General features: G+C 46.1%; 1 pseudogene; it reads left to right on the top strand.

The window, feature by feature from the left end:
• LOC135550152 (plectin-like) overlaps positions 1-25318 on the top strand; it is a 111149-nt pseudogene that overhangs the window by 70656 nt on the left and 15175 nt on the right.

The raw sequence follows: 25318 nt of genomic DNA, 5'->3' as shown, positions 1-25318 counted from the left end.
TGCCCGGCCCGTCAGAGGTCATATGCGTCTGCGGCTGGGGGGGGCAGGAGCTGGGGATGGGGGAAGAAGAGGAGGGGAAGGAAACATGCCTCATGATAAGACTACAAGTCCAGAGGGGAAGGCTACAAGGAAGGAGGAGGAGCAAGAAGCGGTGGATGGAAGAGAGAAGGAAACGGAAGGCACGGGAGTAGGAGAACCAGGAAAAGCGGTGGAAGAAGGTAACCGAGTGGAGGAGAATGAGAGAGAAGAAAGTGAGGGAGGAATGTTAGAGAAGAAGACGGTGGAAGAGCAAGTGGACTGGGGGGAAAGTGACATGGTGGAAGAGATGAGGGGTATGGTGGAGGAGCTGGCGGGGGGAGGGGGTGGTATCTCTCCACTGCAGCCATCACCAAAGAAGAGAATGAAGAGGAGGGTGCGATTGGCCGACAGTGAGGGGGTGGGGATGGCCAAGAGAGTGATGGGGGTGGGAGAAACCTCTGGGTTGCTGCTGGTTTCCCAAGACTCTCAACTTCATTTGGGTGGTGACACACCTAACAAGACTCAGGACTGGGTACAGGAGGAGGTGGGGGGTTTTTTGTTTGGGGACTCAGCCTCCCCAATTTTCTTCCAAACCAGCTGCAACACTGGGGAGGGGGAGGATTGTGGGGGTAGACCCAGGATGCAGGGCACCCCGAAGCCAAACACTATTCCTGCATCCTGGGATGGTGTGATGGAGGAAGAGGGGGGATGTCGGGATTACAGATGGTGTTCTCACCGGTAGATATGGAGCAGGGGAGCATCGGGTGAGTCTCCTGTTTTTGTTTTTTTTTTCTGTCTGGGTTTAGTATTTGAGTATATTACATGTTGTATTTTATTTTCTTCATGGAGTCTAATTTTACTTTTGTTAGTTTAAATGTAAGGGGTTTAAGAGATGTTGTTAAGAGGAGGGCGGTTTTTAGTTATTTGGAGGGTGTGGGTTTTGATTTTTGTTTTTTACAGGAGGTTCACCTGAGGGATGGAGGGGATGTTAGTAGATTTAAGAGGGAGTGGGACAAGGGAGAGTCGGTTTGGGGTGTAGGGGGTGCACTCATCTGGGGTAGGGATTTTGTGTGGACACAGGGAGGTAAAAGTAGAAGATTCCTTTGTTGTAATGCAGGGGAGAGTTATAGGGGTGGATGTCACGATAAGGGAGTGTAAATTTAGATTAGTGGTGGTGTATGGGTCACAGGGGGTGGCAGACAGGAAGGAGATGGTGGACTGTCTGACGCCCCTGTGTGTTACAAATAGGAAATTAGTGATAGGGGGGGATTTTAATACAGATTTAGGAAGAGGGGGGATAACAGTGCAGGCGCCATTGCTAGGCTAATGGCTTGCCATGGTCTGGTAGATGGTGGTATGCACACTACTCCGAAAATGGACGGTCCTACATGGCGTAACTCCAGGGGGGTTGAGCGGAGGCTCGATTATATTTTTGTACCCAGGTCTTTGGGAAAGTTGTCTGGGCGGCTGTTGCCTGTTTTCTTTTCGGATCACGACGGGGTGCTCCTGCAGGTGGGGTCGTCGGTCTGCCTCTTTGGTAAGGGGTACTGGAAGCTAGATCGGGACGTGCTGGAGGAGCAGGCTTTTGTTGACGGGTTTTATGTTTTCTTTAGGAGGCTTGAGGGTCTCCGGTCCATGTGCGAGGGGGTGTTAGAGTGGTGGGAATTAGTTAAGGTGAGGATTAGGGCTTTTATAATAGGGTATTGCAAGAGGAAAAAAAGGGAGGAGAGGAGGGAGGTGGATCGTATCCAAAGGTTAATTGATCTCGAATACGAGGCAGGCAACCTCGGCGGGTCGTTTGACTGGGAGAGATCCTCAACCCTAAAGGCGCAGCTCAGGGAGTTGCAGGAGCGTAAGGCTCGAGTTTTCCTGGAGCGTGCGCATAGCGGCTTTCTAGAACATAATGAGACTTGTTCTGCTATGTTCTTTAAGTCGGTTAGGGCAAGACAGAGTAGGAAGGTAATGCATGGTGTTAGGGAAGAAAATGGTAGTATAGTTAGAGAACCAGAGGATATGGTCAGGGTGACAACTGATCATTTCCAAGGTTTATTTAAGGAAAGGGAAATAGATGTAGAGCAGGGAAATGTGTTTTTAGAACACTTGTCCAGGCGGTTGCCGGAGGACATTAGAGAAGTGATGGAGGCCCAGATTTCACTAGAAGAGGTTGAGAGCGCTCTTAGGAGGATGGGAAAAGGGAAGGTGCCTGGGATGGATGGGCTGCCGGCTGAGTTTTATCTCAAGTTTTGGGGTATACTTGGACCAGTGGTCCTCGAAGTCTTGAAGGCCATCCTTGAGACGGGGTCCCGGGGGGATCAATGGCTGTTGGTGTGCTGTCACTTTTATATAAGAAGGGGGAAGTAACTGACCTTGGCAACTGGCGGCCGTTGACCATGCTGTGTGTAGATTACAAGCTACTTGCAAAGGTTTTAGCAGACCGGTTGCGCACAGCCCTTCCCTACGTCGTTCATGAGGATCAGACGTGCGGGGTAGAGGGCCGCTCTATTAGATGGAACCTACAGTTAATCAGGGACTCCATCGCTTGGGTTGAAGATAGAGGACTGCCTTTTATGGTAGCAGCGCTAGATCAGGCGAAAGCCTTTGATCGCGTGAATAGATCCTTTTTATTCAGAGTGTTAGGTCGATTAGGATTTGGGGAGAAGTTTATAGGATGGATTCGTACATTATATGTCGGAGCGGGGTGCCGAGTTAGTGTAAATAGTCACTTGGGTGACGTTTTTGACCTCTCGTCTGGGGTCAGGCAGGGGTGCCCACTCTCGGCTCTCCTCTTCGTTCTGTACATGGAGCCTCTGGGGGCTGCCATTAGGGCAGACACAGGGGTGGAAGGTCTGCTGATCCCTGGAAGTGGTGGACTGCGTGTTAAGTTGACGCAGTACGCCGACGACACTTCCTTGTTGTTGTGCAAGGACTCGTGCCTGACAAGGTCCCTTGCCATCTTTGGGGATTTCACTCGAGCGTCGGGAGCAGTTCTGAATCATGCAAAGTCTTCCGTCAAGTTTTTCGGAAGATGGCGCGGTAGAACGGATGTGCCTGGGGGTTATCTCTCTGTAAGGGGGCCCTGAGGATTCTCGGGGTCCATTTCGAGACCTCCGGCTCTGCGACGCTAAACTGGAACATGTGTATTGCAGTGGTACAGAGGAAGCTAGCAATGTGGAAAGCTAGGTTTTTGTCTTTTATGGGCAAGGTCCTGGTCCTAAAGGTGGATGTGTTGCCGTCGCTTTGTATTTGGCATACATCTACCCATTGCCGGTTTGTCTGAGAAGGCCTCTAGTGAAGCTTGTGTTTCAGTTTATGTGGAGTGGCAGGTATGAGTGGGTCGCCAGGGCACGTATGATCTGTCCCATCGGGGAGGGAGGTAGGGGGTACCACATTTCCCCCTCAAGCTGGACACAATTTTGTTTCTTTCTTGTTAACGGAGCTTGCTCAGCCAGTGATACACCCGTCCGGTTACTTCCTGCGGGTGTTTTTCTCGTATCAGGCGAGAAGCATAATGGTGTGGTCTAACACGGGTCCTCGGGCGGAACAGCTGCCGTGGCACTTTGGTCATGCGGCCAAGTGGCTGCGTGCGCACCCTGAGGTTGAAGTTGCCCGAGTAGGTTTAGATCATAGGCACCTGTACGAGGAGGCCAGAAAGGCAGAGAGTCGGGCACCTGTAGTAGGTATCTCGGAAGCGGTCTGGGAGGGAGTACAGGTGCGGGGTCTGGACAACAGGCTCAAGGACCTGAATTGGTTGAGCCTTCATAAGTGTTTGCCGGTACGTTCCATCTTGTACCGGTTTAGTTTAGTGCAATCCCCCACCTGTCCAAGATCCTCTTGTGGCAGGGAGGAGACTGTGCGTCATGTCTTTTGGGACTGTGCCTTTGCCGGAGTAGTATGGGCTAGGGCACGGGTGTTGATAGGTTTGGTAAAGGGGGATTTTGTATTGACGTGGGCCAGGTTAGAAAGGGGTGTAGGGAGAGTGAGAGGGACGGATAGGGACAGGTTTCTGCTCTGGCTTCTCATGAGTCTCTTTAAACGGGGGCTGTGGGAAGCCAGGCAGAACATGGTGAAGACAGGGAGAGATTGGGGGGTGGAAGGGATAGTGAGGAGAGTGGAAGGAGATTTGAGGGGGAGGATGAAGAGGGAGGAGAGGAAGTGGGGGCAGCATGCTGCTCGGGAGAGGTGGAAGGGGGTTTAGGGCTGGGTGTCATTTAGATTTGTAAGAGGTTAGATTAGGGACGGGGAGATAGGGAAAGGTGTTTTGTAGGGTGACGGGGAGGGAAGATGCTCCCTGAGGTTTTGTTTGGGGTTTATGTTTAGTTTCATTTAATTAGTTTAATTAAAAATATATTTTTGTGTATGTATGTAAATTATGATTTGTAAAGAATGAATGGTACTGATGATAATAAATAATTTTTTATAAAACCAGTCAGGCTGTAATAGGTTTCACGTTCTGTTTGTTATTTTTTGTATTTATTAGTTATTCGTGTTAGTTCGTTTCGTTTGTCTTCACTTAATAAACATAAGTAACTTACACGCTGCATTTCGGTCCGACTCTCTTTCAACTAAAGAAGAACGCCGTTACAGAATCACCCACCAAACTCGGACCGAGCAGCGTGTCAACAGGCAGGAGCAGCGCAAAGAGGAGCCGCGTATTAAGGATTCCTGGACATGGGAGGAAATCCTTGACGGAAGAGGACCCTGGGCTAAACCAGAGGAGTGTAGCCGCCCAAAAGTGCAGCAGGCGAAGTTGAAACAGGAGCTACACGAGAGACAACAGAAGCAGCTTCAGTGGGAGAGGCTACACCATTTAGAGAATTGGACATGGGAGGAGGAACTGGACGGAGAAGGACCCTGGGCTCAGCCTGGTGAATATCGCCGCCCCAAGGAGGAATTAGAAGCGGCTAAAGCGGAGAGGCGCAAGTATGAGGAGGCAGCACGGCGATGTGGATGGAAGCCCGAAAAGCAGCCCCAAATTTTTTGGGGGAGGGGGGGCTATCAGGGAGTATGGCTGCGTCAGGTAGGAGACCTGCGCAATCTCCCTGTGCGTACCGGAGGGCTAGAGAGACCGGGCAGGCACCGTGTTATGCAGTGGTGCGCACGGTGTCCCCAGTGCGGGTGCATAGCCCGGTGCGGTATATTTCAGCTCCGCGTATCGGCCGAGCTAGATTGAGCGTCGAGCCAAATGCCATGAAGCCGGCTCTACGCATCTGGTCTCCAGTGCGTCACCTTGGGCCGGTTTACATGGCACCAGCCTTGCGCTCTGTGTCTCCGGTTTGCCTACATAGCCCAGTGCGGGCTATTTCTCCTCACAGCACTGGCAGGGCAACCGAGAGTATTCAACCAGGTAAGGTTGGGCAGGCTCGGTGCTTAAGAGCTCCAGTGCGCCTGCACGGTCCGGTCTATCCAGTACCACCTCCACACCCCAGCCCTCCAGTAGCAGCTCCCCGCACTAGGCTTCCTGTGCGTGTCCTCGGCCAAATACCACCAGTGCCAGCACCACGCATCAGGCCTTCAGTGCGCCTCGCCTGTTCAGCGCAGCCAGCGCTTTCTCCCTCTCCTGCGCTGTCGGAGTCTCCCGTCTGTTCAGCGGTTCTAGAGCCTTCCTCCTCTACAGCGCTGCCGGAGCCTCCTGTCTGTATACAGCAGCCTGAGCTGCTAGTCTGCATGGAGCAGCTAGTCTGCATGGAGCAGCCAGATCTACCAGTCAGCCAGACTCTTCCAGATCTGCCAGTCAGCCAGACTCTTCCAGTCAGCCAGACTCTTCCAGTCAGCCAGACTCTTCCAGTCAGCCAGACTCTTCCAGTCAACCAGACTCTTCCAGATCTTCCAGTCAGCCAGACTCTTCCAGATCTGCCAGTCAACCAGACTCTTCCAGATCTGCCAGTCAGCCAGACTCTTCCAGATCTGCCAGTCGACCAGACGCTTCCAGATCTGCCAGTCGACCAGACGCTTCCAGATCTGCCAGTCGACCAGACCCTTCCAGATCTGCCAGTCGCCAGACGCTTCCAGATCTGCCAGTCGACCAGACGCTTCCAGATCTGCCAGTCGACCAGACTCTTCCGCCAGTCGACCAGACTCTTCCAGATCTGCCAGTCAGCCAGACTCTTCCAGTCAGCCAGACTCTTCCAGATCTGCCAGTCGACCAGACGCTTCCAGATCTGCCAGTCGACCAGACCCTTCCAGATCTGCCAGATCTGCTAGTCGGCCAGGATCCGCCAGTCGGCCAGGATCCGCCAGTCAGCCAGGATCTGCCGGATTCAACTTCCTGGCTGGGCTTCATCTCAGTACTGGGCTTTTTCTCAGTACTGGGCTGCCTCTCAGTGCCGGGCTGCCTCTCAGTGCCGGGCTGCCCCTCAGTGCCGGGCTGCCCCTCAGTGCCGGGCTGCCCCTCAGTGCCGGGCTGCCCCTCAGTGCCGAGCTGCCCCTCAGTGCCGAGCTGCCCCTCAGTGCCGAGCTGCCCCTCAGTCCCGAGCTGCCCCTCAGTCCCGAGCTGCCCCTCAGTCCCGAGCTGTCCCTCAGTCCCGAGCTGCCCCTCAGTCACGAGCTGCTCCTCTGTTATGTAGGGTCCTGGGTGAGGACTATTCGGCCATGGTCGGCGGTTAGGGTGGATTATCCATGGACGCGAAGGGGAGGAACAATGACATGTATGAAGTGGGGTCCACGTCCGGAGCCGGAACCGCCACCATGGACAGACGCCCACCCGGACCCTCCCTATGGTTTTGAGGTGCGTTCGGGAGTCCGCACCTTAGGGGGGGGGGGGTTCTGTCATGCCTTGGTCTTAGTATTTTGTGTTTTAGTTTATTAGTTAGTCAGACCAGGGTGTGACATGGGGTTATTATGTATTGTATTTTCGTAGTGGGGTTTGTAGTGTTTGGGATTGTAGTTGATTAGGGGTGTGTGTGTGTTAATTAGGTTGGCTGCCTGAGGCGGTTCTCAGAGTCAGGTGATTCTCGTTGTCTCTGATTGGGAACCGTATTTAGGTAGCCTGGTTTTCGCTTTGCATTTCGTGGGTGATTGTTCCTGCCTCTGTGTTGTATGCACCAGTCAGGCTGTAATAGGTTTCACGTTCTGTTTGTTATTTTTTGTATTTATTAGTTATTCGTGTTAGTTCGTTTGTCTTCACTTAATAAACATGAGTAACTTACACGCTGCATTTCGGTCCGACTCTCTTTCAACTAAAGAAGAACGCTGTTACACTCTCAGATAGGATGATGCATTTTAATTGGACTATCTCTAAAACGGTTTGTGCTCCTCTTTTTTTACCCTGGTAGTTTTTCTCAGACGTGAAAGAGGCAAAGGAGAAGATGAGAAAGATGCAGGAGACTATGAAGAAGAAATACACGTGTGACCGTAACATCACTGTCACACGACTCGAGGACTTGTTACAGGACGCAAATGCGTCGGTTGACTTAATCTACTTTATTGAAGAAGTGAAGAGAAAATACAGCAACTCTGATTCAGTGACATTACTAAAGCAACAGCATCTTTCATTGTCTGTTTTGTTAAATACCCCTGTGGTGGTTCATATATAGGATGAGAAGGAGCAACTGAAAGAGTTTAAGACCCACTTGAATGGGCTGAACCGGAGGGCCAAGACCATTGTCCAGCTGAAGCCACGTAACCCTGGTACACCAGTCAAGGGTAAAGTGCCTGTCCAGGCCATCTGCGACTTCAAACAGATGGAGGTGAGGAGATATTACTGTTCATGTGACCAGCTTTCCAGTGGAGGAGCAAACACTATTAGGTTACTACTTAGTATAAGCGCATCTTATCAGAATCTGTGGAAATTGAGTGTTTATTCAAAACATAGATTAGTGACACTTAGAAGTATAACAGCAATAGTATCTGTTGATTTTATTTATCTTATTAGTCATGTTCGAAGGCCTGTCATTCGAACTGGTCAGATACAGTACAACATGGGAGTTTCTTTTTCTTTTTTTCCAGATCACAGTCCTCAGAGGGGATGAGTGTGCGCTGATGGACAACTCTCAACCATACAAGTGGAAAGTACAGAACCCCAAAGGTAGCGAGGCCACTGTGCCCTCCATCTGTTTCCTGGTTCCACCCACCAATAAGGACGCAGTGAGCGGTGTCTCAGGGTGAGGCAACCAATCATCTCCTTGTGTAACGGTTTTCTTGTAGAGAAGGAGAGGTGGACCAAAATGCAGCGTGGTTTCTATTCATGGTTCTTTAATGAAGAAAACTATACATGAATAGACTAACAAAACAATAAACGTGAGAAAACCTAAACAGCCCTATTTGGTGCAAACACAGAGACAGGAACAATTACCCACAAAACCCAACACACCAAACAGGCTACCTAAATATGGTTCCCAATCAGAGACAATGACTAACACCTGCCTCTGATTGAGAACCATATCAGGCCAAACATAGAAATAGACAAACTAGACATGTAACATAGAATGGCCACTCAGATCACACCCTGACCAAACAAAACATAGAAACATACAAAGCAAACTATGGTCAGGGTGTGACACCTTGCCTTAAAACAATATGACTAAAACCTTTGATTTAGCCTTACCATTAACAACATTATCCTGGTCCCAGATCTGTTTGTTCTCTTGTCCACTCCATTGTTGTTTGCAATGACAATTCCATAAGGAGTTGGCAAGAGAGCAGATACAGAATGGCTACCAGACTAAAATAAGGTGGATAAAACTTCTGATTTAGCCCTTTGATTTAACCTTTGTCAGACATTTGATGCCTCGTAAAGACATTTGACCCCAGCACTTGTATGGTTCACTAACCTCAAACCTCCTCCACAGTCTGAACGAAAGTTACCAGAACCTGCTGGTCCTGTGGCAGATGCTGCACGTGGACATGAAGAGCCTCATGTCCTGGCAGTACCTGATGAGAGACATCCACCTCATCAGCTTATGGAACATTACCATGGTGAGCTCAAGGTTTCACACAGTTTGTCTCAAATGGCACCCTATTCCCTATGTAGAGCACTACGGGCCCTGGTCAAAGGTAGTGCACTACATAGGGGATAGGGTGCCATTTGGGACATAGAATATACACTTTTGGAGACAGTAGATCAGAGAATAAAGGACATATTTTTTTAGTCATTAGATGGTGTCTCTTGGTTGTAGAATTATATTACTCCCTCAGAATTATTTATTGTTAGCTATACAATTCCAAAGGTTCTGTAATGGGGGGGATTTTCTGATGTAATTCAGGAAAAGAGAATATAACACTTCCTGACCAGGCTCACCCTCCCTATCTTTCTTCCCCATCACTGCAGTTTAGGACTCTGACGGTGGAGGAGTACAGGCTAGCATTGAGGAACCTGGAGCTCCACTTTCAAGACTTTCTAAGAGACAGCCAGGACTCCCAGCTCTTTGGGGCAGACGACCGAATGCAGGTGGAGAGTGGCTACAAAAGGGCCAGCCAGCACTACGAAGGACTGCTGCACTCTGTGGAGAAAGGTGAGTGTCAGACATCCGAGCATTGAGAGGGCCTGTATAGTACAAGAAGAAGCATCCAACCAAGTTATTTTTGATGACGGATGATCAGTATTGCACTTTGTTATGCACACTTTATTGCACTCTTTGTTGCATACCTTCTGAGTTGTCGTTGCATTTTCCATTCATGAACATCATGATTTCAATATTTGTTGTTAGAAATGTTGAATTTCATCACAGCCATTTGTCTACAAATAGTGGTTAACTGTTGAATTCACATTACAGGCAATATGGTGCCCACTGGAGGTACGGTGTCCGTCCTGGTTGCAGTGTCAGACTGCAGTGTTGACTGGCTAAGCTTGATAGTTAAGGATTGAAAATAGGGCCGTTCTGATTCACTCCATCAACTTCTCTCTTTCTAACCATCATTGATCACCATCCAAGATTTTCTCTAACTTCGCTGTTCATTGTTAGCCACCTTGTCAAATCGCATGAGTTTGCCTGTGTTGATGCATTGTGTTGTTTAATTATGTGTAATAATTCTGAATTTTTCTCCTGCATGAGCTGGCAGTTGATTGAGTTCGATTTTGAGAGTGAAAAACCCAGCAGCGGTGCGGTTCTTGACATGCTCAAACTGGTGTGCCTGGCACCTATTACCATAACTTGTTCAAAGGCACTTAAATATTTTGTCTTGCCCATTTACCCTCTGAATGGCACACACACACAATACATGTCTCAATTGTCTCAAGGCTTAAAAATCCTTCTTGAAACCTCTCTCCTCCCTTTCATCTACACTGATTGAAGTGGATTTAATGGCATCAATAAGGGATCATAGCTTTCACCTGGATATATATAATTTTGCGCTGTTGGCGGTAGGTGCACTTGATTCATCAGCCCTAGTGCTGAGAAGGCAATGTGTTCCCATTTTGAATCATGCCATGTGTCTGAAGGTAAAACTCCGCCTATTCGGCAGGCCCAGAGAGCAAATCATGTGCACCTATAGGACTACCACTGGCCAATCAGGTAGCTCAGATAACTGTGTCTGCAGTTTCCTTGAGCCATTGACTTAAAAGAATCCTCGAGCACACAGCAAAGTTGACACTGAGATTTAAAAACGTTTAAATCTATGACTAGAGAGAGACTCAACAAATACAGCAAAGAAGCTGTTGTTTTTATGTGTAAGTTAGTGTTGTTATTCACCACAGTCAACATTTTGTTCAACACTTTTATAAGCCATGAAATGCTCAATCTCCCTACTTCCACTCACGCTGCGATGAATGAGTAGCAAAGTGTTTCGATAAGCTTGCGTTGTTATTATGAGTAATAAGATGAATTGGTGAATGAGGCATAAATAATGAAGTGGAAGACTTTGTCCCCTTTTCTCAGCGGAGGGAGGGAGAGGGGAGGGACGATGAATAGGGTGAGAGGCAGCCTCACCGCTGCTCCCTCCCCTCAGACTGACCATCAGATGCAGGCCATCAGTCCAGTAAAATAAAAAAAGCAAATGATTATGCTCACTCAGCTGTGTCTCACAAGTAAAAGAACAAATGACATGAACTCAGCAAAAAAAGAAACTGTCAACTGCGTTTATTTTAAGCAAACTTAACATGTGTAAATATTTGTATGAACATAACAAGATTCAACAACTGAGACATGAACTGAACAAGTTCCACAGACATGTGACGAACAGAAATGGAATAATGTGTCCCTGATCAAAGGGGGGGGGGGGGTCAAAATCAAAAGTAACAGTCAGTATCAGGTGTGGCCACCAGCTGCATATTAAGTACTGCAGTGCATGTCCTCCTCATGGACTGCACCAGATTTGCCAATTCTTGCTGTGAGATGAACCCTGGTCCAAAGTAGTGCGCTATATAAGGAATACGGTTCCATTTGGGATGCAACCCATGTAAGCTGATCATTTTAAGCAAAAATATGCTATTTGTATCATTCAATATTAAGGGAATGAGGTGATTTCCTTTACGGTTCATTGAGGTTCTTAACACTGTGTTATAGTCTAAGAGGTTAATCAGCGATCAGAGCACTATTTTATGATCTGGGATTCTAGTCCTCTTGAGCTGTAAATTAATATTTTTATACACCTTTGTAATGGTTTCTCCATTCTGTTCAGGTGAGGAAGATGAATCTGAGTGCCTGAGTTACCTGACCAAGATCAAGGACCTGCGTCTGAAGCTGGAGATCTGTGAGACTTGCACTGTTACACGTCTGCGTCAGCCCGTGGACAAGAACCCGCTCATGGCTTGCGCCCAGAGGACCACTGAGCAGAAGGTACTGCAGTGACTTCACCATTTTCATTACATTTAAGTCATTTGGCAGACGCTCTTATCCAGAGCGACTTACAAATTGGTGAATTCACCTAATGACATCCAGTGGAACAGCCACTTTACAATAGTGCATCTAAATCATTTAAGGGGGGTGAGAAGGATAACTTTATCCTATCCTAGGTATTCCTTAAAGAGGTGGGGTTTCAGGTGTCTCCGGAAGGTGGTGATTGACTCCGCTGTCCTGGCGTCGTGAGGGAGTTTGTTCCACCATTGGGGGCCAGAGCAGCGAACAGTTTTGACTGGGCTGAGCGGGAACTGTACTTCCTCAGTGGTAGGGAGGCGAGCAGGCCAGAGGTGGATGAACGCAGTGCCCTTGTTTGGGTGTAGGGCCTGATCAGAGCCTGGAGGTACTGCGGTGCCGTTCCCCACACAGCTCCGTAGGCAAGCACCATGGTCTTGTAGCGGATGCGAGCTTCAACTGGAAGCCAGTGGAGAGAGCGGAGGAGCGGGGTGACGTGAGAGAACTTGGGAAGGTTGAACACCAGACGGGCTGCGGCGTTCTGGATGAGTTGTAGGGGTTTAATGGCACAGGCAGGGAGCCCAGCCAACAGCGAGTTGCAGTAATCCAGACGGGAGATGACAAGTGCCTGGATTAGGACCTGCGCCGCTTCCTGTGTGAGGCAGGGTCGTACTCTGCGGATGTTGTAGAGCATGAACCTACAGGAACGGGCCACCGCCTTGATGTTAGTTGAGAACGACAGGGTGTTGTCCAGGATCACGCCAAGGTTCTTAGCGCTCTGGGAGGAGGACACAATGGAGTTGTCAACCGTGATGGCGAGATCATGGAACGGGCAGTCCTTCCCCGGGAGGAAGAGCAGCTCCGTCTTGCCGAGGTTCAGCTTGAGGTGGTGATCCGTCATCCACACTGATATGTCTGCCAGACATGCAGAGATGCGATTCGCCACCTGGTCATCAGAAGGGGAAAGGAGAAGATTAATTGTGTGTCGTCTGCATAGCAATGATAGGAGAGACCATGTGAGGTTATGACAGAGCCAAGTGACTTGGTGTATAGCGAGAATAGGAGAGGGCCTAGAACAGAGCCCTGGGGGACACCAGTGGTGAGTGCGCGTGGTGAGGAGACAGATTCTCGCCACGCCACCTGGTAGGAGCGACCTGTCAGGTAGGACGCAATCCAAGCGTGGGCCGCGCCGGAGATGCCCAACTCGGAGAGGGTGGAGAGGAGGATCTGATGGTTCACAGTATCGAAGGCAGCCGATAGGTCTAGAAGGATGAGAGCAGAGGAGAGAGAGTTAGCTTTAGCAGTGCGGAGCGCCTCCGTGATACAGAGAAGAGCAGTCTCAGTTGAATGACTAGTCTTGAAACCTGACTGATTTGGATCAAGAAGGTCATTCTGAGAGAGATAGCGGGAGAGCTGGCCAAGGACGGCACGTTCAAGAGTTTTGGAGAGAAAAGAAAGAAGGGATACTGGTCTGTAGTTGTTGACATCGGAGGGATCGAGTGTAGGTTTTTTCAGAAGGGGTGCAACTCTCGCTCTCTTGAAGACGGAAGGGACGTAGCCAGCGGTCAGGGATGAGTTGATGAGCGAGGTGAGGTAAGGGAGAAGGTCTCCGGAAATGGTCTGGAGAAGAGAGGGGGGGATAGGGTCAAGCGGGCAGGTTGTTGGGCGGCCGGCCGTCACAAGAAGCGAGATTTCATCTGGAGAGAGAGGGGAGAAAGAGGTCAGAGCACAGGGTAGGGCAGTGTGAGCAGAACCAGCGGTGTCGTTTGACTTAGCAAACGAGGATCGGATGTCGTCGACCTTCTTTTCAAAATGGTTGACGAAGTCATCTGCAGAGAGGGAGGAGGGGGGGCGAGGAGGATTCAGGAGGGAGGAGAAGGTGGCAAAGAGCTTCCTAGGGTTAGAGGCAGATGCTTGGAATTTAGAGTGGTAGAAAGTGGCTTTAGCAGCAGAGACAGAGGAGGAAAATGTAGAGAGGAGGGAGTGAAAGGATGCCAGGTCCGCAGGGAGGCGAGTTTTCCTCCATTTCCGCTCGGCTGCCCGGAGCCCTGTTCTGTGAGCTCGCAATGAGTCGTCGAGCCACGGAGCGGGAGGGGAGGACCGAGCCGGCCTGGAGGATAGGGGACATAGAGAGTCAAAGGATGCAGAAAGGGAAGAGAGGAGGGTTGAGGAGGCAGAATCAGGAGATAGGTTGGAGAAGGTTTGAGCCGAGGGAAGAGATGATAGGATGGAAGAGGATAGAGTAGCGGGAGAGAGAGAGCGAAGGTTGGGACGGCGCGATACCATCCGAGTAGGGGCAGTGTGGGAAGTGTTGGATGAGAGCGAGAGGGAAAAGGATACAAGGTAGTGGTCGGAGACTTGGAGGGGAGTTGCAATGAGGTTAGTGGAAGAACAGCATCTAGTAAAGATGAGGTCGAGCGTGTTGCCTGCCTTGTGAGTAGGGGGGGAAGGTGAGAGGGTGAGGTCAAAAGAGGAGAGGAGTGGAAAGGAGGCAGAGAGGAATGAGTCAAAGGTAGACGTGGGGAGGTTAAAGTCGCCCAGGACTGTGAGAGGTGAGCCGTCCTCAGGAAAGGAGCTTATCAAGGCATCAAGCTCATTGATGAACTCTCCGAGGGAACCTGGAGGGCGATAAATGATAAGGATGTTAAGCTTGAAAGGGCTGGTAACTGTGACAGCATGGAATTCAAAGGAGGCGATAGACAGATGGGTAAGGGGAGAAAGAGAGAATGACCACTTGGGAGAGATGAGGATCCCGATGCCACCACCCCGCTGACCAGAAGCTCTCGGGGTGTGCGAGAACACGTGGGCGGACGAAGAGAGAGCAGTAGGAGTAGCAGTGTTATCTGTGGTGATCCATGTTTCCGTCAGTGCCAAGAAGTCGAGGGACTGGAGGGAGGCATAGGCTGAGATGAACTCTGCCTTGTTGGCCGCAGATCGGCAGTTCCAGAGGCTACCGGAGACCTGGAACTCCACGTGGGTCGTGCGCGCTGGGACCACCAGATTAGGGTGGCCGCGGCCACGCGGTGTGGAGCGTTTGTATGGTCTGTGCAGAGAGGAGAGAACAGGGATAGATAGACACATAGTTGACAGGCTACAGAAGAGGCTACGCTAATGCAAAGGAGATTGGAATGACAAGTGGACTACACGTCTCGAATGTTCAGAAAGTTAAGCTTACGTAGCAAGAATCTTATTGACTAAAATGATTGAAATGATACAGTACTGCTGGAGTAGGCTAGCTGGCAGTGGCTGCGTTGTTGACTTTGTAGGCTAGCTGGCAGTGACTGCGTTGTTGACACTACACTAATCAAGTCGTTCGTCGAGTGTAATAGTTTCTACAGTGCTGCTATTCGGGGGCTAGCTGGCTAGCTAGCAGTGTTGATTACGTTACGTTACGTTAAAAGAACGACAATAGCTGGCTAGCTAACCTAGAAAATCGCTCTAGACTACACAATTGTCTTAGATACAAAGACGGCTATGTAGCTAGCTAGCTACGATCAAACAAATCAAACCGTTGTACTGTAATGAAGTGAAATGAAAATGTGATACTACCTGTGGAGCGAAGCGGAATGTTGACCGGGTTGTTGAAGTTCTGTTCGGTAGACGTTGGCTAGCTGTTGGCTAGCTAGCTAGCAGTATCTCCTACGTTAAGGACGACAAATAGCTGGCTAGCTAACCTCGGTAAATTAAGATAATCACTCTAAGTCTACACACTCTAAACTACACAATTATCTTGGATACGAAGACAGCAAAGACAGCTATGTAGCTACCTAACACTACACTAATCAAGTCGTTCAGTTGAGTGTAATAGTTTCTACAGTGCTGGTAATCGGTGGACGTTAGCTAGCTGCTGGGCAGATAGCAGTGTAGACTACGTTAGGACGACGAAATACGATAATTACGCAATTATCTTTGATACAAAGACGGCTATGTAGTTAGCTAAGAAGAAATTGCAAAGATTAGACAAATCAAACCGTTGTACTATAATGAAATGTAATGAAAAGTTATACTACCTGCGGACCGAAGTGTAGATGCGACCGCTCGCTCCAACCCCCTAAGTGACAGTTTTGTTTTGTTTATTAGGATCTCCATTAGCTGCTGCACATGCATCAGCTCGTCTTCCTGTGGTCGACACAAAAATACAGTTCCTTCAGAAAGTATTCATATATCTTGACTTATTCCATATTTTGTTGTGTTACAGTCGGAATTCAAAATAGATTAAATATGTTTTTCTCACACATCTACACCCTACCCCATAATGACGAAGTGAAAACATGTTTATTAGATTTTTTTGCAAATGTATTGAAAATGAAATACAGAAATATCTCATTTACATAAGTATTCACACCCTAGATTGAGCAAGTTGGTGGACTGAACACAGTAGTGTAGATCACCTCAAGATCAAAACGTAATATTCAATATCGGTAAGTTAGACTAAATATTAGCACATCACAAACTGGTGGGTAATAACCTTCAATCTGGATAACAACACAAAACAAATCTTAGCGCTAGAGAAATGTATTGACAAATATTACCAAAACAAGCAACACCCAAACATGACGGAGAGTAAAAAAGGAGAACCAATCCCGAAAGAAAACGTGACTCTTCGACTGACACAGACAATTTAAGCTTTTCACAACCGGGAATGGTAAGGGTGGGAACTGATCTGTTAAAATCGATAAATGACAAATTGGGCATACTCAAATTAGTCAGTAAGGATATAAAGGAGTTGAAGGCAAGGCTCAAGATGAGTGATGAAAAAGCTGTGACATTGGAGAAAGAAACAAACAAGCTAAAAGGGACAGTCAACAAGATTGAAACCAATGTTAATGAACTTAAAAAGGAAAACATCTTTTTGAGAGAAGCCTTACTTGACATACAGACGAGATCCATGATCGAACATCTGGTACTTACTCATCTGGCAAATGCCAAGAGAAAGAAGGAGAAGTTCTTGGAACGTGTACACCGTTTCGGACAGAGATATGAGCGGCCAATCGTTGCCAAATTTGCTTTCTTTAAAGATAAAATGATAGTTAAAAGACTGGGTAAAAGGCTTGCTGGCACGAAAATAGACATGAATGATCAGTTCCCGAAGGAAATTGCAGAACGGCGCAAAGTTCTGTACCCAATCTTCAAGGAAAATAGATTGAAAGGAAAAAGTGTAGCTCTCGTTGTCGACAAACTGTATATTGATAACCAAATGTTCCGAGACACAAAAACTACTCCAAGGCTATTCCAAATATTTCAAAGTTCCCATAGAGTCGTCGAATAATGGAAGTCCCAAAACTAGCCATACCTCTGGCGAGCACATGGAGGGCTGTGCGACCCCCAAAGGAATGCCACCCCACACCATGACTGACCCACCACCAAACCGGTCATGCTGGAGTATGTTGCAGGCAGCAGAACATTCTCCACGGCGTCTCCAGATTCTGTCACATGTGCTCAGTGTGAACCTGCTTTCATCTGTGAAGAGCACAGGGCACCAGTGGCGAATTTGCCAATCTTGGTGTTCTCTGGCAAATGCCAAACGTCCTGCACAGTGTTGGGCTGTAAGCACAACCCCCACCTGTGGACGTCGGGCCCTCATACCACCCTCATGGAGTCTGTTTCTGACCGTTTGAGCAGACACATGCACATTTGTGACCTGCTGGATGTCATTTTGGCGGAGGTAGCGATCCTGGTGCTGAGGTAGCGATCCTGGTGCTGGGTTGTTGCCCTCCTACGGCCTCCTCCACGTCTCCTGATGTACTGGCCTGTCTCCTGGTAGCGCCTCCATGCTCTGGACACTACGCTGACAGACACGGCAAACCTTCTTGCCACAGCTCGCATTGATGTGCCATCCTGGATGAGCTGAGACTCCGTCTCATGCTACCACTAGAGTGAAAGCACCGCCGGCATTCAAAAGTGACTAAAACATCAGCCAGGAAGCATAGGAACTGAGAAGTGGTCTGTGGTCACCACCTGGAGAACCACGCCTTTATTGGAGGTGTCTTGCTAATTGCCTATAATTTCCACCTGTTGTCTATTCCATTTGCACAACAGCATGTGAAATTTATTGTCAATCAGTGTTGCTTCCAAAGTGGACAGTTTGATTTCACAGAAGTATGATTCACTGGGAGTTACATTGTGTTGTTTAAGTGTTCCCTTTATTTTTTTGAGCAGTGTATAAATACCTGGAATATTTCAATTTGAGAATCTCCTATAAAATTGGTTAAAGTTATGTGTAAAATAGGTGTAAAATAGTAAATAATGGCTACATCTCAGAAAGTTTAAAACTGTAAAGAGTAAAGTAAGTTTGTCAAATATCAGCATATCTATTTATTATTAATGTTAGGTGTTAAAATCAGATCCAACAATAATATGAAGGGATTAGAAATGCAGGGCTTAAAAACAAAGGTGTTATTGTTCGATTGATGTTTTCTTTTAAATCCACAATTAGAATCCCTCCACACCATCAGAGGATCTCGATACTTTTCTCTGGATTAAAACCAAATGATGATACATGTACTATGTTACGTATTGGATCACATTTTTTTTTTTACTTTTACATTACCGTGTAGTTTACAAATAAAATGGTTTCATAATAGCGCTTGATGGTTTTTGCGACCTCACTTGAAGAAACTTTCAAAGTTCTTGAAATGTTCCGTATCGACTGACCTTCATGTCTTAAAGTAATGCTGGACTGTCGTTTCTCTTTGCTAATTTGAGCTGTTCTTGCCATATTATGGTCTTGGTCTTTTACCAAATAGGTCTTTCTTCTGTATACCCCCCTACCTTGTCACAACACAACTGATTGGCTCAAACAAATTATCTTAAAGCACACCTGTTAATTGAAATACATTCCATGTGACTACCTGATGAAGTTGGTTGAGAGAATGGCAAGAGTGTGCAAAGCTGTCATCAAGGCAAAGGGTGGCTACTTTGAATTCTCATATATTTGGATTTGTTTCACACTTTTTTGATTGCATAATTCCATATGTGATATTTCATGGTTTTGTTGTCTTCAGTATTTTACAATGTGGAAAATAGTACAAAAAAAAAACCTTCAATGAGTAGGTGTTCTAAAACTTTTGACCGGTAGTGTACAGTATATATTTTCCCACCAAAAGTAAAATATTCACACTCTGAGTCACTACTTTGTAGAAGCACCTTTGGTGGTGTAACGAACACGAGGGGACACAGAGCTGGTTTCAAGCGCAGGGCGATGTTTATTGCAAAGGGCCACAGGAGGAGGCAGATAGCTGGGTCCAGGGGCAGGCAGAAGGTCATACACAGGGGGTCCAAAAGGGCAACAGTACAGGCAGGGAAAAGGCTGGTAAGATCAGGCAATAGGTAGATAACAGGAAATCCGATGGGCTAAACTACAGGCAGGGAATAGTAAAAGGCACTGTTAGTGAGTCAGGCAAAAACTATCATACACGAAGGAGTACATCACAGGAAAACCAACGCTCCGAAAGACACGTGTCACAAAAACAAACAATACTTCACAGTGATTGGGTGCAAAAAACTGATCTAAATAGTGTGTGATAATGACATTTAGGTGTGTGAACAGGTGATTAAAATTAAGTTGATTGGGATCTGGAGCGTGAGTTGCGTTCAGGGGGTTCTACGTTTTTGAGGGTGTGAGTTGGAAACAGATGTTACAGGCAGTGATTACAGCTGTAAGTCTTTTTGCGTAAGAGCTTTGCACACCTGGATTTTACAATATTTTCCCATTATTGTTTTTAAATACTTCAAGCTCTGTCAAGTTGATTGTGTATCATTGCCAGACAGCCATTTTCAAGTCTTGCCAGAGGTTTCTTCCTTCCTGACCACCCATGTAGGCCAAGATAGTTTCTTTCTGACAGTTGTCATAGATTGTGGCTAGAGAAGCCTGTAAATCTCTTGATGTTACCCTGGGGTTATTTGAGACTTCCATGAGCATCTTTCGGTCAGCTCTTGGGCTGAATTTTGTGTGACTACCTGTCCTAGGTAGATTGCCAGTGGTCTGGAATTTTCTCCATTTGTAGATGGTCTGTTTGACAGTGGAATGATGATGTACTTCGAATTGCTTGGAAATTGATATCTAACCCCTCCCAGACTCATGGGCATCAATAATCTTTCTTCTAAGGGCCTTTAATAGGTCTTTTGATTTTGGCATGATGTGTTACCACACACACAGACCAAACCAGACCAAGTTTCTGGACCTTCCCAAGTTTCTCTCTAATGATTTTCTAATTATTTGCACTTGTTGTGGTGCACCTGATTCAAATCTTTGCCATTTTATGCCATGGTAAAGGTAGGGGTATACTGACTATTTTCCAATAAGGAAATTGTATTTTCAAAGTTAACATTTTTTTGTGTGTGATTTGTTAATTGGTTTACCTTTATGTGTTGTGGTTGGAATTTAGCTCAAATATCCAGGTGTCCAAATATGTAAAACAAAATAAAAAACACTTTGCAGGGGGTGTACTTATTTTTTCACATGACTGTATGTAATTTAGATTCAGGGGGTCACCATGCCACTGCAATGGCTACCGTAAATCACACATCCAATCCCAAAGTAAACAGACTGAAGTTAATGGTAGATCTGTGATGAATTGTCAGCCCAAAATAGATAATATGCCTATTTGAAACAGAGCCAGGCCACATTCAACAGAGGGTTATTGTTTCGGAAACTATTTCAAATTCCTTTGTGTCAAGAAAATTAAGTTAGACAGTAGAAGGGCAAACTAACGTTTTTAGATCAGACATGCTGTGTAGTATGTTACATCTGCTCGATTCTTGTCGTAATAATTTCAAAAGACCTTTGTATTCCTATTTTGCTTGTTAGCAACTCCATGAAAAAAAGACTGCAGGTGGAATGGCTAGTTATGGTCCATTATTCCCTTTTCTGCTCATAGAAAGTCCAGTCAGAGTTGGAGGACTTGAAGAAAGACCTGACCAATGTGGCTGAGAAGACACAGAAGGTAATGACATCCGCTCAGTAGTCCAGCTCCGCCCTAGGACTGTGCTCTGAGCTGGATATTACGCTGAATAAATGGAGCACATCTACAGCCTGTCCTCCGTGTACCTGGACAAGTGAGTCCCTCGCTAACTCTGATTGTTACTACATGCATATCAAAACCATAAGACCAATAAGTAACATCTTCAATCTAAATAGTTTATCTGAATCATAATACACACACAGCTAACACTATACACCACTCCTTGTTTAGACTGCAAACCATCAACATAGTGATCCGCAGCACAAAGGGTGTAGAGGACACCCTCAAAAAGTACGAAGCCCGTTTATGAGATGTCAACAAGATGCCAACAGACGAAAAAGAGGTGGAGAACTACTGCACCCAGCTAAAGGTACAGTATCTCTGTTAGAATTAACTGTATTCTATCCGTTGGTGTGTAGACGATGCTTTCATATGGACTGGTTATCAGACAGTGACTTAATGATTTCTATGCATTTCTAGCAATGTTCCTCTCTCTCCCCCTCTTTCTTGCTCTCTCTCCCCCTCTTTCTTGCGCTCTCTCTCTCTCTCATGTGTTGTGTTATATATATATATATATAACACATCTCTCTTTATATATCTCTCGCTTTGTCTACTCTCTCGCTCTTCTTCTCTAACTCTCTCACTCGCTCTCTGTCTCCCTCTTTTTCTCTTTCTCTCCCTCTCTCTGGTAGACAATGCTTGGCGAGGCCGAGGATGACCAGAATACTTTCGACACTCTCCAGGAAGAGCTGCAGAAGGCGATGGTCGTAAACGAGCGGATGACGCAGGTCCACAGCGAGCACGATGCCGAGCTGGAACACTTTTGCCAAGTAGTGGCTGTGCTAGAGGAGCGCTGTCAGGCCGTGTTCGCCCAGATAGACCTGCGCCAACGCAAGCTGGACTTGCTGGGGAGGCAGATGCACTCCTACCGCGAGAGCTATGACTGGCTCATCAGATGGCTCAATGATGCCAAGCAGAGGCGGGAGAAAATCCAGGCTGTGCCCATCGGTGACAGCGAGGCCCTCAAGCAGCAGTTGGCACAGGAGAAGGTACTGTACAACTGATAATAATAATAATTGATTGGATTTATATAACGCTTTTCTACCAAGATGCTCAGTGTTTTACATAGTAACAGGGAAACTCACCTAATCCACCATCGATGTGAGGCACCCATGACTAGGTATCACGAGGCTTCCATTACAAATAGGGGAGCTGAAGAGTCTTAGCTCGATGATGGAATGTAATGTTACGTTATTAAGACTCGGTTTTTCAGTTTTACAGTTTTACAATCTTTTATTATTGCAGAAACTCCTAGAAGAGATAGAGAAAAACAAAGATTAGATTGAGTAGCGTCAAAAACATGCAAGGTCATATATTGATGCGGTCAAGGTGCGTATGCAGATCAGATGTCACTTAAAATAAGATTATGCAAATGCAGATTTGTTGCATCAATGATATTTGTATATTATGTCAATGTGTTTTCCCCAGGACTATGAGCTTCAGTTGGTGACGTACAAAGCTCTGATGGCACCTCTGGCTTCGCCCCTAAAGAAAACCAAAATGGAGTGTGCATCTGACAATATCATCCAAGAGGTAGACATATAGACATGATGTGGAATTTACTTAATCGTCTTTTACAGCTTCAGTAGCTTTAAAGTTGTTTACAATTACAGTGAGCTGCAAAAGTATTGGGACAGTTTTAATTAAACAATGATTATGAGATAAAGGTGCAGACTGAGCTTTAATATGAGTGTATTTTCATACATATTGGGTGAACCGTTTAGAAATGGCAGCAGGTTTTGTACATAGTCCCCCCCATTTTAGGAGACCAAATATATTGGGAGAAATTATATGTGTATTAAAGTAGTCAGAAATGTAGTATTTGGCCACATATTCCTAGCACACAATAATTACATCAAGCTAGTGCCTCTACAAACTTGTTGGATGCACTTGCTGTTTGTTTTAGTTGTGTTTCAGCTTATTTTTTGCCCAATATAAATGAATGGTAAATAATGTCTTGTGTCATTTTGGAATCACTTTTATTGTAAATAAGAATAAGAATGTTTCTAACACTTCTACATCAATGTTAATGTGGATGCTACCATGATTATGGATACTCTTGAATTAGTCGTGAATATTGATGAATGCAGGCATAAATATCATACCCTCCCAAAAATGCTAACCTCTCCTGTTATTGTTATGGTGAGAGGCTAGCATGTCTTGGAGGTATGATCATTATTCACAATTGTTTCAGGACTTTAAACATCTGGAATTGTCTTTCAGTATGTGACTCTGAGAACCCGCTACAGTGAATTGATGACTCTGACCAGCCAGTACATCAAGTTTATAATGGAGACACAGCACCGACTTGAGGATGAGGAGGTAATTGAGGGACAGATTGAAAATAGGCAGCAGCTCCCTGCTTATCCACTAACCATAACAACAATAAGGAGTGGCATGAGGGCACGAACAGACTCACATACGCAGGCTATAACAACAGTTACTATAAAACACTCTCTTTATGGAAAATCAAATCTATCCTCGTCAGTATATAGTACCAGTCAGAACACCAGTTCACCAGTTCGCCAGTTTTTCTTAATTCATTACTATTTTCTACATTGTACAATAATAGTGAAGACATCAAATCCCCATTTTTGGACCTTGTCTCTTATTAATCAAATAATATATCTTCCACAATATCTTGCATAAAAGTAGGATTAGATTATGCAGTAAATGTCAGTAATTGGGATTGGCTTGCTTACGTACAGTAGCTTTGACATTTTACAAACTTCTGTACATGGCCGTGTAGGTGCTCCGAATTTTTCCTAATAATTTAAAAATACTGATCAACTCGATTTAAACTTAGCCTCTGTGGGTAATACACTTTGCATGGTCTTTGCACATTATTATTTCTCTGCTTCTGTCCTTTCAAGTTTATTTCCAATTTTAAAACATGGTGGATTGAATTTGAAGAAGGTTAAAGATAATACAATCTTAGTCCAAGGTAAAGTTCAAGAGTAGTAGCCAAGTCAGTACATTGAACGTGTTCTTTGATTCTTATTTGATATTAGTAATGAAAGATTACATTTTTACTACAAGAGAAAACAAGGAAAAATACCTCAACTGCATTATGCTATTCAAGATCTCAATAGTGTTGTTGCAATGTAAAGTCTCACTATGTGAGCCAGACATTAAAAGTATGGGATTATTTTCTCAAAGCAAATAGCAAACATTTCTGTCCCTAGATAACGAATATTTTTTCATTTGAAATACATTTAGGTTCTGACATCATTGACAACCATGATAAAGATGAGGCTCAGTCGGTAGAGCATGGCGCTTGCAACGCCAAGCGTTGTGGGTTCGATTCCCGCTAGGGCCACCCATATGTAAAAGTAGTGGCCCCAGCCGACTTGTAAGTCGCTTTGGACAAAAGCGTCTGCTAAATGGGATATATTATTATTATTATACTATAAAATAAATTGTGTGCTCAAAAACATTAGAACTTTTTTAGCATACAATATACAGTGCATTCGGAAAGTATTCTGATCCCTTCCCTTTTTACCAATTTTGTTACGTTACAGCCTTATTCTAAAATGTATAAAAAAATGTTTACTCATAAATCTACATACAATACCCCATAATAAAAGTTCAAACAGGTTTTTAGAAAGTTTGCATATGTATTTAAAAAAAAACGGAAATGTAACATTTACATAAGTATTCAGACCCTTTACTCAGTACTTTGTTGAAGCACCTTTGGCAGCGATTACAGCCTCGTGCCTTCTTGGGTATGACGCTACAATCCTGGCACACCTGTATTTGGAGAGTTTCTCCCATTCTTCTCTGCAGATCCTCTCAACCTCTGTCAGGTTGGATGGGGAGCATCACTGTACAGATATTTTCAGGTCTCTCCAGAGATGTTAGATCGGGTTCAAGTCTGGACTCTAGCTGGGCCACTGAAGGACATTCAGAGACATTCAAGCCACTCCTGCGTTGTCTTGGTTATGTGTTTTTAGGGTTGTTGTCCTTTTGGAAAGTGATCCTTTTAACCCAGTCTGAGGTCCTGAGCGCTTGGGAGCAGATTTTCATCAAGGATCTCTCTTTGCTCTGTTAATCTTTCCCTCGATCCTGACTAGTCTCCCAGTCCCTGCCGCTGAAAAACAAGCCCTCAGCATGATGCTGCCATCACCATGCTTCACCGTAGGGATGGTATTGGGCAGGTGATGTGTGGTGCCTGGTTTCCTCCAGACGTGAAGTTTGGCATTCAGGCCAAAGAGTTCAATCTTGGTTTCATCAGACCAGAGAATCTTGTTTCTCATGGTCCAAGAGTCCTTTAGATGCCCTTTGGAAAACTCAAAGCGGCTGTCATGTGCCTTTTACTGAGGAAGTGGCTTCCATCTGGCCGCTCTACCATGAAGGCATGATTGGTGGAGTGCTGCAGAGATGGTTGTCATTCTGAAAGGTTCTCACATCTCCACAGAGGAACTCTGGAGCTCTTTCAGAGTGACCATCGGGTTCTTGGTCACCTCTCTAAGGCCCTTCTCCCACGATTGCTCAGTTCTTGGAAACCTTCAATGCTGCAGAAATGTTTTGGTACCCTTCCCCTTAGCTGTG

This window comes from Oncorhynchus masou, chromosome 12 (assembly GCF_036934945.1).
Source record: "Oncorhynchus masou masou isolate Uvic2021 chromosome 12, UVic_Omas_1.1, whole genome shotgun sequence".
Lineage (NCBI taxonomy): Eukaryota > Metazoa > Chordata > Actinopteri > Salmoniformes > Salmonidae > Oncorhynchus > Oncorhynchus masou.
The sequence above is the reverse complement of the archived record's forward strand: the minus strand, read 5'-3'. Positions and strand labels throughout refer to the sequence as shown.